General features: G+C 39.8%; 1 protein-coding gene across 8 annotated transcripts in view; it reads right to left on the bottom strand.

Annotated features, from left to right (window-relative positions):
* Positions 1 to 12,436: 12,436 nt before the first annotated feature.
* The window catches only part of FOXP2 (forkhead box P2), a 632,923-nt gene continuing 632,798 nt past the window's right edge, over positions 12,437 to 12,561 (bottom strand). For all 8 annotated transcript variants that reach the window (XM_081038544.1, XM_081038543.1, XM_081038539.1 and 5 more), the window contains one exon: positions 12,437 to 12,561. This exon is cut by the window's right edge and continues 2,033 nt beyond it. The gene's annotated coding sequence lies outside the window, so the exon portion shown is untranslated.

Below are 12,561 nucleotides of genomic sequence, written 5' to 3'. Positions count from 1 at the left end.
TAAGCAGAGATTTTGCTAGAGACGCAAGATTGGCTGGGGCATTTCCGAGAACAGCTTGACTAGAAGTGGGCTCCCTGTGAGATGCTGGCCAGGCTGGGGGTGCAGTGGCCATGTCTGGCCGAAGCCATTGGCTCTATAAAGGCAGCCGCACTGCCGGTCTGAATGCATTTGAAATCCATGGCCTATTTTGCATTAGCACGAATCTCTAAGAAGGTCTGTTATCTATCTGTTCTAATTGAAATATCAATGCACGTCAGGCTGAAATTTGATAAAAAGTATTTACTTGGGCAGTGCCGAGCCAAGAGTCACATCCTCTCACCTCTTTCACTGGGAAGGGAACAGGAGTTAATGCTTTCAGGACAGGAATAGCATCAACTCGAGTATCACATGTCACACATTGATCCTTTAGAGCTTTGAACAAAGAACAGAGTACTAGTCCCCTCACTGCCCAAGAAGCATGTTAACCTGCACCCCTGCAAGAGTGGGGACACCACTGAAGTCACCTTCCCCCGCTGCATGGGCCAGCTGCCAGCTGTGAGCAGGAACTTGGTCACAGTAAAAGATTCTTTGTCAGGAATGTGGAAATTGTGACATTAGGGACTAGCCTGGGCTCGAGGATAAAACTTCAATGAAATTTGCAAGTTCATTTTGGTTTATATACCTGTTGGAGCTGAGACATTAAATACAGAAGGCTTTTAATCTAGGTATTTTAAACACTACTTGATACCATGGACTGGTGTCACTGAACAGAGAGTACTTCAAGGACAGAGCCAGCTCTGAACCAGAATAAGACCCCAGGAAGGCCGGTTCAGCCCAGAGCATTTGGGACGGGGTTATTTTCTTTTGTTTCAACATTCACTTTTGACAGAACTGGCTTTTCTCTTTGCCCCCGCTGGAGAGCTAATAACTTCCTTCACACTCACCTTACTCCAGCCCCCTCCCTGCCCCCGCCCCACACACAGGCTGGTGCAGCTGGCTCGATATGCAGGTATACCGGGTGCTTTATTTACATTTATTTTTTTCAGTCATTTGCTATCAAGAGACATAGAGAGACACCTGAAGTAATCAAACTTAGAAAAGAAATGGGTGGAGCAGGTCAGCTTGACCAAAAAAAAAAAAAACATCATGGAAGAAAGAACCACGGACTGCAGGCTGCATTCAGTAGTAAAGCAAGTGGCTGGCAATACACAAAGAAGATTACAGTCAAACTCTCTCCTGTCTCAGGCAGTGCTATTTGTTCCTGAGGTTTCTAAAGATGCGTTTAATTCCTGCACACAACTGAGAGATCTGCAACTGTGGCTAATATTGAAAATAAATAATCCAAATCAGCTTGGCCTTATTAACTGTGAAATCCACTTTACTAGTGAGATAGAATTTACTTCAGGCCATATAGGTCAACAGCCTTAGAGAGGGGATTCCAAAGATGAAGGCCCTTCATGGAGCATGCTCAGCCTTCAGACCTGTGTAGTTCTAAATCACAGGGCTGAGCACCGCCAAGCCCTCCAGCTGCTGTGAGGGCAAGCCCAGGAAAGAGATGGCCATTGGATGTAACCTAAATCCCCTCTTTGCTGCCTCTCCTCAACCCCTGAAACAGAAGCTGTTGAGGTCTGCTACCTTGATTCCCCCTGAAAGCACAGACAACTCATGAGGTATGGAAGCCTGGAGGGAACAAAGGCAAGCATGAACGCATGTGAGCTCAGACTTGGGCATGATGAAAAGTAGATACTCTTCAAAAGGTCTACTGTGTGGCACAGGGGCTCGTTACTGAGAGCAGAGCTCGGCTGCCCACACAAAGGCACGTGGGGAAGGCAGGGGCTCAGTGAAGTTCGAACACAGACAATATGGAGCCAGATCGTTGAATCTTAAAGTCTGCAGGGTACTAGCAAAATCATATAAAGATATTGGTAAGAGCAAAGAGCAAAGTGTGGACTTGGCTGGAAGATATGTTTTCCTGTTGACTGTCCACAGGCAGCTTTTGGGAATTTCAGTTGAAAAACATTAGTATCTTCATTAGTCGAAATGAAAATGAATCTGTGGTAGGCAGAATAACGGTCCCCCCAAAATCTATCTACGTCCTAATCCCTGGAACATGCGACTGTGTTTGGTTACATGGCAAAGGGGAATTAAGGATGTAGATGAAATTAAGGTTGATAATCAGCAACACCTAAAATAGGGAGGTTATTCTGGATTATCATCCTGGACACAATATGATCACAAGGGTCCTTGTAAGTGGAAGAGAGGCAGCAGAGGTCAGAGTGATATAAGGAGTTGCCCCATTGCAGCTGGGTGTGAAGATGGAGGGAGAAGGCCACAAGCCAAGGCTTGTGGGAAGCGTTTAGAAGCTGGAACAGGCAAGCCACTGCCTGCACTCTGCGCGGGAGCCTCCAGGGGACAAGGCAGCCCTGCTGGCACCTCAACTTCACCTCATGGAGACCTGTGATGAGGTGAGAAATTTGTGTTGTTGTATGCCACTGACTTGGTGGTCATTTATTAGAGCAGCAATTGGAAAGCAATATGAGGTTAAATAGTCAGCTGCACGTGTAAATGTATAGTTTTTGCATTAAGCTTTGTCTGGGCTGATGATTACCAGGAAATCGACAAATACCTAGGGAAAAGAAAATGGAATTTGGTGCCTAAATGGTTAGTTAGCTAGCATCCTGTTTTCATTCCTGTATTACATGTGGTAGCTTGATGGGAAGGAGAGCAACATTTAGCACTTATTATCCCCGGAGAACTAATTTCCAATACATAGTTGATCACAACACTGCTGGGTTGATACTAAAGGATGAAGTGTTAAGCGATCAGCTATTCAACCAAAGGATGGGACAGTCGCCTGTCAGCTTTTTTTGTGAAGTCCTGAAGCCTCGGTGTTGCAAAATATATGTCTCTGCACTCAGGGTGAAGATAATCTTGCTTTACTTTGATATTCAACATGAAACTGAGGAGTGGACAGTGGCTGTGCCACATTGAAGTCATTCCAAGAAATCAGTAGTATAGTTATAATAGAAAATAATTCCAGGGCATGGAAAGCTAGGTTTCTGTCACATTCACGTGAGAATTGAAAACTAAATTAACTTCAGGTGGGGAGATGCGTATTAGGAAATGTACCTGAGACCAAATAGAAAATATGACTGCTTTTCTTTTAAATTGAGTAACTATTCATGGGACATGCATACTAAAAAAAAATAAGATTTGATCCACATCCATGACATCATATGTTTTAAATATGCTACACTGTTTGCAGCACTTGGCACATAACTATTCATCAGTTACCAGCATCCTTGGATAGAAAGACATTGCTGGAGTTGTTAGGAAAGTCTGGCCTGACTGGTGGCGATGTTTTTGAAGAAGTTGGCACTTTCATTTGCACCCAACGGGTTCTTACTACCTGGTGGCCATTATATTCTCAAGAAGCGGCTAACGGGAATGGACTGGTGCTAACTGAACTTCAGGACTGAAGAGGAGCCAGTGGGTGAGCCCTGGGGCGTGGTCTCCTCTGAATGAGCAAGCACATTTTCAACACAATTGGCTGCCTAATCGTGTGTTGCAAACTTGGTTGATGTATTTGGATGTGTAAGCAATTATATTTCCGTTAAAAGCCTTGGTTGGTAATGCTTTTGTTCTCCATTTCATACAACTGAACTAACAGAGGGAAAAAATTGGTATGGAAATGGCTTTCAATATGTTTTGTTTTGCCTTTTAACTTTTCAAAATATTTTTCAATTAAGCCAGCCAACTGATAACAAGGCTTATTATACCTCCAAACACCACATAAAATAGATAAAGAGAAAAAGAAACACGGTGGATAATAAAAGTAGTTTTAGTAATAAAACAACTTCTGATGAAAAAGCCTACATGTTTGTAGTAAACCACATCATTTAAATATGATTAATTGTATTGAGTATCTCTCTGTACCGAGAATGAGTAACACATTTGGTTCCTGACTTTAAGGAAGAGATGTTTAAGAAACATCTCTTCAAATAGGACTTTGACAGATATTGGCTCAATGTCTGAGTCCCCTGAAGTTTCACAAGATGAGAATCTTCATCTCCAAAAGAACAGTGACAATGACCCACAGGCTCTGAATACCCAGTCATATCACAGCCTCCACTAAGATTTCCATAGCCCATCTAACACATTATGTTGGGAATTAATTTCAAAAATAATACTCATTGATTCATTGGGGGCCCAAAAACCTGTATTCATGTTATTGCCGCAAATCATTTGGAAAATTAAGCAGACCACAAAGAAACAAACAAGTTTAAAAACAGCCACCCTGTCTGTCATAGAAATATGAAATTTAAGTCTCTAAAAACAGTTGTTCTTTCAATCACTTTCTACAGCTATTTCACACAATGATTCTGTAATCCAGGTAACATCGATGCTCCAGAATTTCAACTTCAATGAGAATTTACTTACCATCCCTTCATTAAAATGTCTCCATGTGCAAAATCACTCACACTTCCCATGTGACGACCTATGGGAAAATGGACACCCTACATTTGAATCCCAATTCTTTGCTGATTTCATGGCAGTAATGATGCCACCACAGCCTTTTCTAACTCTCAGTTTTTCCATCTGATAAATGGGGAAATTACTCATATCACAGAATGACTATTAGTGTCAATTAAGACAACGTGTGAGAATTTGCTTACGATAGTCCCTGGCATAGATAGAATATTTTAAGACCTGCATGTGAGACACGATCCCTCAAAACATCTAGCTTTGGAAGCCATGCGCTGCTGGAGTCCCACAGGCTATGGCGAACTGAGCCAGCTCGTACAGGACGGGTGCCCGCTGTCAGACTCACCCGTCCCAGGGCCCAGCCGGGAAGCAGTGGGCGGAGAGGTATCCAGACTGAAAGAGGCTTCTTTGCTGGTCTCAGAGCGTTGGTCTGAGGGGCAGGCATAGGGTCTGGCTTGCACCTGGAGTCTGCTAGGCGCCCTCTGGGAAGGAGGCCTGCGGCCGGCGCCCTGGTGCTGCTCTCCCTTACCTCGCTGCAGCCGGCACACGCCACCTGTTGGTGGGCTTTTTGTTGCTTTGTTTTGTTTTAATTGTAGGTATTCTTGAACCAGTTGAAATGAGTACTGATCATAGTATTTTCAAAATGTATTTGTAAACTGTGTCAAGGAGCTATTAAGTATCTTTTCATGACAATGGAAGTTTAGTATCAAAGACAATTGTATTCTTAATTCCTCTGGTGTTAGCATCGTAAGTGTAGTTTACCTTACTGGGAGCTGATGATGTCGCTTTACCTGATTTTGAATGACCATCCTGGCACTTTTTATATGTACATGATTTTGAAGTTTGGAGTAATCAATGAAAACAAAAATATAACACAACATTCACTGTCACAGTTTGCAAAAGAACACATGCAATGAGCTCCGATTCTTACTTTTTCTGAAATTCTTCCCAATATAGTCAACTATTTGCTTATAAAATAAACACCAAAGTTCTTAATATTTGCAGTGTTCTTAGTCTCCTGGGACTCATCCATAAATTTTGGCACACAGAAATCAACAGAGTGCTCACACAGACTTATTTCTTACTTTCAATGCCAGATATTTCAGCTAATTTTTTTGGTTGGGCTTCCCCATTGTACTCTTCCCTTTTGAGTCAGGGTAATGACATGCATTATCAGAGCTTGGGCAGAGGCATTTTGGATTTTACAAGAGACAATCTGGGCGAAAGGTCTGGGATACACCTGGGGCTGAGCGACAACCTCACCAGTGGTTGAGGATCTAGGTATGGAGACTGTGAGACCAAAGGGTAATCCAGAGTCTTATCCTTGGGAAAAACGGAAGCAAGACCTCCTCCCCACAAGCGGAGGCACAGTAAGAAAACGACTGTCAAGGACAAAAACCGCCAACAGGGGTTACTGCAGATGTCAAGACAGCCAGAATGTGGGGCAAGCCCAGGGACCTTAAGAAACACTCCTGAGAAAGGTGATTGTCACAGTAACATTCCTTCTCTCTGAAGAATTGACTTGATGCAAGAGCGAGGCCTCAGGAATCAGAGCTGCAGAGATTGAACAATGGGGGTTATATCCAGTGGCAACTGTTAGGACAGGCACTCAGGTCAGCTACCGCTCCATCCAGGTGGGGTCTGAAACATGGTTAGATAAACATGGCCAAATTGAAACTGAGAACTGTCATTAAGATAGGGCTTCAGGGATGTTCATGTATGTACACCTTCCCACGTCATTTCCTAGAGAAGAAGTTGTTTGAGTGGGAGCTATTTACATTATGGATTTTGAGGAAGAGATAGCTTTATCCAAAAGCTCACTTCTATATGACAAACATAGATTTCAGAGCATCTCAAAGGCTTGGCTAGAAATGAGAGAGTAAGGAAACTGTCTTGCATTCAAAATTGGCCCAACTTCAGCTTCCTGTGAAAACCCCTCCCGTGTGCAGCTGAGATGTGTCTCAATTCCCTGGAAAGGGAATCATTTTGGATAGTCCCTGAGTGTCTACTAAGTACAGAGATCAATATTTAGGGCTTTATGTCTCACAGAAATTGACCAAATGTAGTAGTCTCACCAATTATACTTCCCACTTACCCTATATCAGCACTGAACATCCCAATTTAAAAGTATTCCCAAATCATAGATCCCATCCACTGACACCCCTTCTGGTTTGGGCCCACAATGTGAATACTTCTCAGATCTCATTACCATCGAGGGACCAAACACAGATGGGCAAATCAGTGGCTCTCTTTCCTGTTCTCATGGCAGGTCACTACTACATGGTGGTGCATTTTCTGGTAAAGTGAAGATATGGCCTCACAATCCAGCATCGGGTGTTTCAAACATCTTCTCTCTGCCAGGCACTCCAAGGAGCCATGATGAATCAATCAGAGTTGACAAATTACATGAAACCCGTTTTCCATGTCAGGCCCAGATCCTCCATTCAATCCCCCCCACAGACAGCGTGAGGAGCAACCCCTCCCAGTTGGTTATCTCCCATAATGCCCTCTCTTTCCAAGGGGCTGGAACAGGAAGGCTCTCACACTAACAGGGACTCTATTGTAGCTCAGTCAAGAATATCCAGTACCATCAGTGTTTTCCTAAAAGTCAAAAGGTAAGTGGATATTTTTGTGACCCCTATGGGAAAGTAAAGCTATTGACTTGAAATCCACCTTTTGAATAAAGTTTAAAGTGATCACTAAATATGAAGTTACTATGGTCTCCTATGGGCTTCAGTATCATTGCTCACTAGAGGTCCGAGTTTAAAAAAATAACTTATCTTTTGTTCAAGCCATCATTTCTGCATTCTTTGGCATACAATATAGAAACATTTTCCTCCTGATGTTGATTAGGTTTCTTGGAAATATACCCTGATACATCACTTAACTACTCCCAGAGGGCTTGAAACTTCTTTTCAGATGCTTGGTCACAATGTCTGACTATCTCTCAAATGTTATGTATCATATGTGCTCCTCAGGTTACCTAGTAGTTTTTCTAAATGCTAAAAATAACAATTGAAGTGCCAGAATGTTCTACTTAGAAAATCAGGATAGGAATGGTTACCTGCGTAAGACTGCTCCTTCAGCAAAATGACAACTACTGAGACACACACATATTATCTAATAACAGCTTTAAATGTATGCAGAGTGAAAATTAATGAAATGTTTCCATTTTGTGGTGAAGGCTACTATAAGATTTCTAAGATGATGGGAAAGTGAAAAGTGAAATAAATACTATCAAATGACAAGAATAACTGATTATGAATCAGAATGAGTATTACATTAACATTCCAATGTGCCAAATAAGGAGACGATATGTGAGAACCAGGTGTCAGAGACTGGAGAAAACCAAAATACTGGATTATTTCATAAAGCTCACACAGCTTTTCATGGCTATTAGGAAAGCAGCTTGATCTGTAAAATAATTTTAAAATTCATTTGTTTAATTCTTTGTAATTTTATTCCTTTATATTAACTTTGAACTAATCTCTGTTATTAAAGAAGCCAAAACAAAATAAATGTGTAGCATTGGTAGTAAGCTTTTGACATTATTACAAGACTTTTACCATCTACTTAACTTCAGCTGAAATGTTCCTACTGAGATTCTGTTGATCTGGTTTCTTGAGGTTAGCGGTCCAGAGTGCCTTCTCTCACAGAGGGCGCTAAGCAGAACACTTAAATGTTGGTGTAAAGTTCAGTTCCAAGGTGCTCAGCTTGGTGCTCACTCAAGCTTTCCTGTTTGTTTGTTTTCTGAAAAGCTTAATTTTTGGCTTGTGTAGGATATGTGAATACATGGCCATAATAACTTCGTATTTGGAGAAATGCCCTTTGTAAATTTTGTAACTTTCCCCTGAGACTGCTTGTTAATTTTTTAGCACATTAGATAGGTAACTTAAATATTGCATTTTGTATAGCATCATTTAAATATATCTAAAGAAGAATCAAGCGAGGAAGGCAGGTCCATTGTTCCCTCCATTACGTAGCATTCCCCATGCCACTAGGGCCGTGGGCTGCCTCCCAAGGGAGGAAGAGAATGGTGGCTTTGGGCTTTGCCTCACATCAAAAGCCCTGAACAGTGTTATGGGAACATGCAGGCTGGTCTGTACCAGCTCCCCAGGACAATAGCAAGTTGTTGTTGAACACAAGGGGATGCGCACTGGAAGTGACTGAGAGGAGAATACGCACATGGCTGAGTTTCAAATCATTGACCTCTTCAGTTTTAGAATCATGACATGAAGAGTTGAAAAAAGACACATCACATCTGGTTGTAGCCTGCATATTTCCTTTTATAACTTCATTTTCTTTTCTCCTTTCTGTTCATCCTCACCTCTGCATGTGTTCCTTGTCAAACCTTTTGACCTCAATAATCATCAAATATGAAGGGAGGGGTGATCATTTTTGTTATGTAGATATTTGTATTTTCTACAGGAGCCTTGGAAACTGAAGACCCACGATTTAGAGCGTAAGATCAACTTCAACTTTAGGAAGCAAGTTGGCTGATATTTACTTCAAAGAGTATCGAGTAAACCTTCACAGCAGAGTGTGAAATCAACAATACACATTTAGGGCTTAAAGTTATGGTTTGATTTTATTTTTGAAGTATTCTTGTGTGCACACATTCATGTGTATATATCGGCTTAAGTAATACGTTAGAGTCAATATAAGTTGCCAATTCCCCAGGAAATTGTAAACTCTACTTACTACTACTGTTCTTTCTATTTACTCAGGTGTCACAGGGCTCCCTTTAGCCAGTATTGATGGTGACTGAAGGTAGAAAGAGAGTGAAGGGAATAATGTGTCAAATTGTGGGGGAAGCCACGCTTTACTTTCTCAAGTTACACATTCTCACGCAGCAATCTTGTACTCTAACGTTTAAAAGTTTTGAATGCATTTCAAAAACTGATTAATAATGAAAAGATGTAGCTTATGTTCTTTTCCTTCATTAGCATTTAAGTGTTACAATTTGTGTGAATCTCATTTTGTAAAATATTTTAAACAGTAAAGAGTTGGATACTCAGCTTTCATTACTCCTGCCTGAAGAAACGGTTAGAGTGTAACTTGCTGTTTGTATTTTTATTATGGTTAGTTAGATTTTAAGTTGCCATTTTGTTTTTGGTTTAATTTTTAAAAATTCAGAATAATTTAATAACCAGTTTTTTACAAAGCAGCTGAATCCTCCATTGACACATTGACGCAACACAATATATCTGCCAACACTGTGTATTATTAAACTATGAGTGACGTGAGTTTGAACTTACTTTTATGTACAAAACATTTGCCAAAAGTTTTCCTTTTTTCTTAAATTGTTAGTCTTCATCTCTAAATAATTCTCCCTATGTTAGAGCAATAGTGTATGTGAGGACTGTATTCACATCTTGTTATATGTTGTTTACTAAGTTAATAAAATAAGTACACTGGATGGGGACGAGTTGGCATTTGTTTACTACTAGCCAACTGATAGCGAAAAATGAATTCTAAATTGATTACACGTTCACATTTCTTTTAAAACAATTTTTATCCTGTGGAAAGATCTATAGTCAAGGTACTCTCTCATTGGGAGGACAGAAAACATGAAATTATGCGTTAAGTAAGAAAAAGGCAGATTTCCCTTCTACAGTGGCCCTATCTTTGGCTTCTAGTAAAGCCCTGGGACCGGCCCCTAGAGGCCTAAGAAGCATTCCCGCAGGAGGTACCAAACCTAACCCTATACAGCCTCCTCCTAAACCACAGCAGCACGCCATGGGTGTCACTGATATTTGGAGGCAAAAAAAAAAAAAAAAAAAAGGATAAAGTCATAAAGTTAAATAATCATGTTTCCCTTGTTTTTCAAGGTTCAGAATTCATGTCAAATTCTATTTGAATAAAAACCTGAAAACATGAGATGATTATGTGAGAAAGCCAATTTTGAACTTGAAGATAGTTTTTAATGGAATGTATTTGACAAGCAGCCTCCATTTTTATTGACTAAGTTTGAGTGCGGTTTGGTTTATGAATCCCCGATTCCTAAGGAAATGATTTTAAACAAATTGTGGGACATGTGTACATAAATTTATGACTTGGCTCTGGCAGGGAAGAATGGTCTCTCCGAAAAAATAAAATCCTAGGGGTTATAAATGGGTCAAAAAGAATTAGATTTTTTATTTATACTTCAGAAATGTAATCAAGTGAATGGAATGGTTTCATATACATTTTTACATCCAACAGCAGTGACACACTGTTCATACATTAATTCTATAGGAAAATGTACATCCTTCTTTTGGTAGGTAAGATCTGCCAAGCATTCATGAATAAAAAATAAAAAATAAAAACCTTTCATTGCAACCTGAACTCATGAAATAAGAAGAATAAGCCATATTCCTTTCAATAGCTTTATGGCATTAATAAAGCTATGGTTCAGATATGTGTTAATATTGGCACGTGTAGAATGAAGTCTCCCAAATTCTCCAAAATGCAAACATCCAATTTGAAAACTTTACAAAATAGCCTAATGAATTTTGCAACTGAATCTACCCAGGGATGTTAAAGTCCAGGATGGTTTATTTTAGATATACTTCTGTAGCTATTCCTAGTTGACTGTTTTTTGATTCCCTAATCATAAAGAAATGCATTCTTAGGAAGTAAGCAGCTGTAGACAGAGAATGCTGGTGACCTTTTCTTCATATCGGACTTACCGAAGGAAAACCCGGTTAGTGGTAATTCTACCAAATATTTGTAACATTCATATGAAATTTTAATTGGTTTTCAAACAGTACAACTGTGCTGTCAATCCAACCACATAGAGTATAAGCCTTACACCCACTAGGTTTAAGCAATTGTGTCTTTGTAGACTAAAACTCTGTAAAATAAAATCTGGTAACTCCCTGGTGTTAGAGGTAGACAGTTTTCTTTCAAATCCTAGGTTTGGTCCTTTATTTTATTCAGCAGTGAAAGCCATGAATACAGAACAAATAACAGCTGTTACAATTCTCAACCATGACTTCTAACGTCAGAGAATTCAAAGTATGAACATAGTACACAGTAATGAAAAGTATCAAAAATTAGTTTACCTCAAAAAAGATAAATAAAACATGTATATTCCACCAATACATAAACAGATGTTTGTGCTACAGTTAAAATTTGCTGTATACAAAAGATCATAGTCCCCATAATCTGCTTATGATAGAAGCAAGAATACATGAGCCATTTAAATTGTCAGACATTATGCTTTATAAGGTATGCACAGAAGTTCAAGCAATAAATACATACATTAGTTCAAAGCCTTACAATAGCTACGCAAAGCAGATGCAGAAAAGCAGATTTGCTATTACTAGCAAGCAATGATATAAGTGTAAAAATTCATGAAATGCATTAAAGCAACATTTTTCTTAGAAAAAGTCGGGTCATTTATGGGTCCACCAACATTTTTACATAATATGCACAATTATCAAAATACAGACCAAGCATTTCAGAAAACTCCAAAAAACCTAAAATCTATTTTCAAAGCAATTGCAGTTTTGGAGGTTTTTCTGGTATAATGTGCAAGCAGCTATTTTTTAAAATTGTATTCATATAAAACCCATGCAAAACTCTACAGGTATATGCATTCTGTGGCTGAGACTTCCTTTCAAAGGTTTTGTAACTGAGGTATGCATACTTTAGCATTGTAGTCTTAGGCCACCCTTCTGATGGTACAGCTCTCATAGGTACTTTCAGTCCATCAAAGCCTTTTGAACATGCACCTGAAAAGACCCATTTTCCCTTCAGATCATCCTTACAGCAGGATCCTAGGTGGCTGAAAACCATCCTTCATAATGCCAATCCTTCCTCTGATACCACATCGTAAACTTCCTGTTCGTTGATCATGTCCCAAAGACAAACAGAATGGAAAGTAGCAGTTACTGTGACGTTCTCACGTTTCATGCAATCTGCCATAATTGTTCTAACTTTTTCTCTTTTTTTTTCTTTTTTTTTCTTTTTTTTCGTTTTTTTTTTTGCAGAGGTAGAAGCTTTCAGAAAGCCTTTTGGGTAAGTGGGAAAACCCTTTTGAAAGCCGTTATGTCCTTTTATTTGGTGTGATAGATGACTGGGTATCTCTCTAACTCTATTTGCTGACTTCAG

This window comes from Rhinolophus hipposideros (genome assembly GCF_964194185.1).
Source record: "Rhinolophus hipposideros genome assembly, chromosome: 25".
NCBI lineage: Eukaryota > Metazoa > Chordata > Mammalia > Chiroptera > Rhinolophidae > Rhinolophus > Rhinolophus hipposideros.
This window is presented reverse-complemented; position numbering and strand designations above follow the sequence as displayed.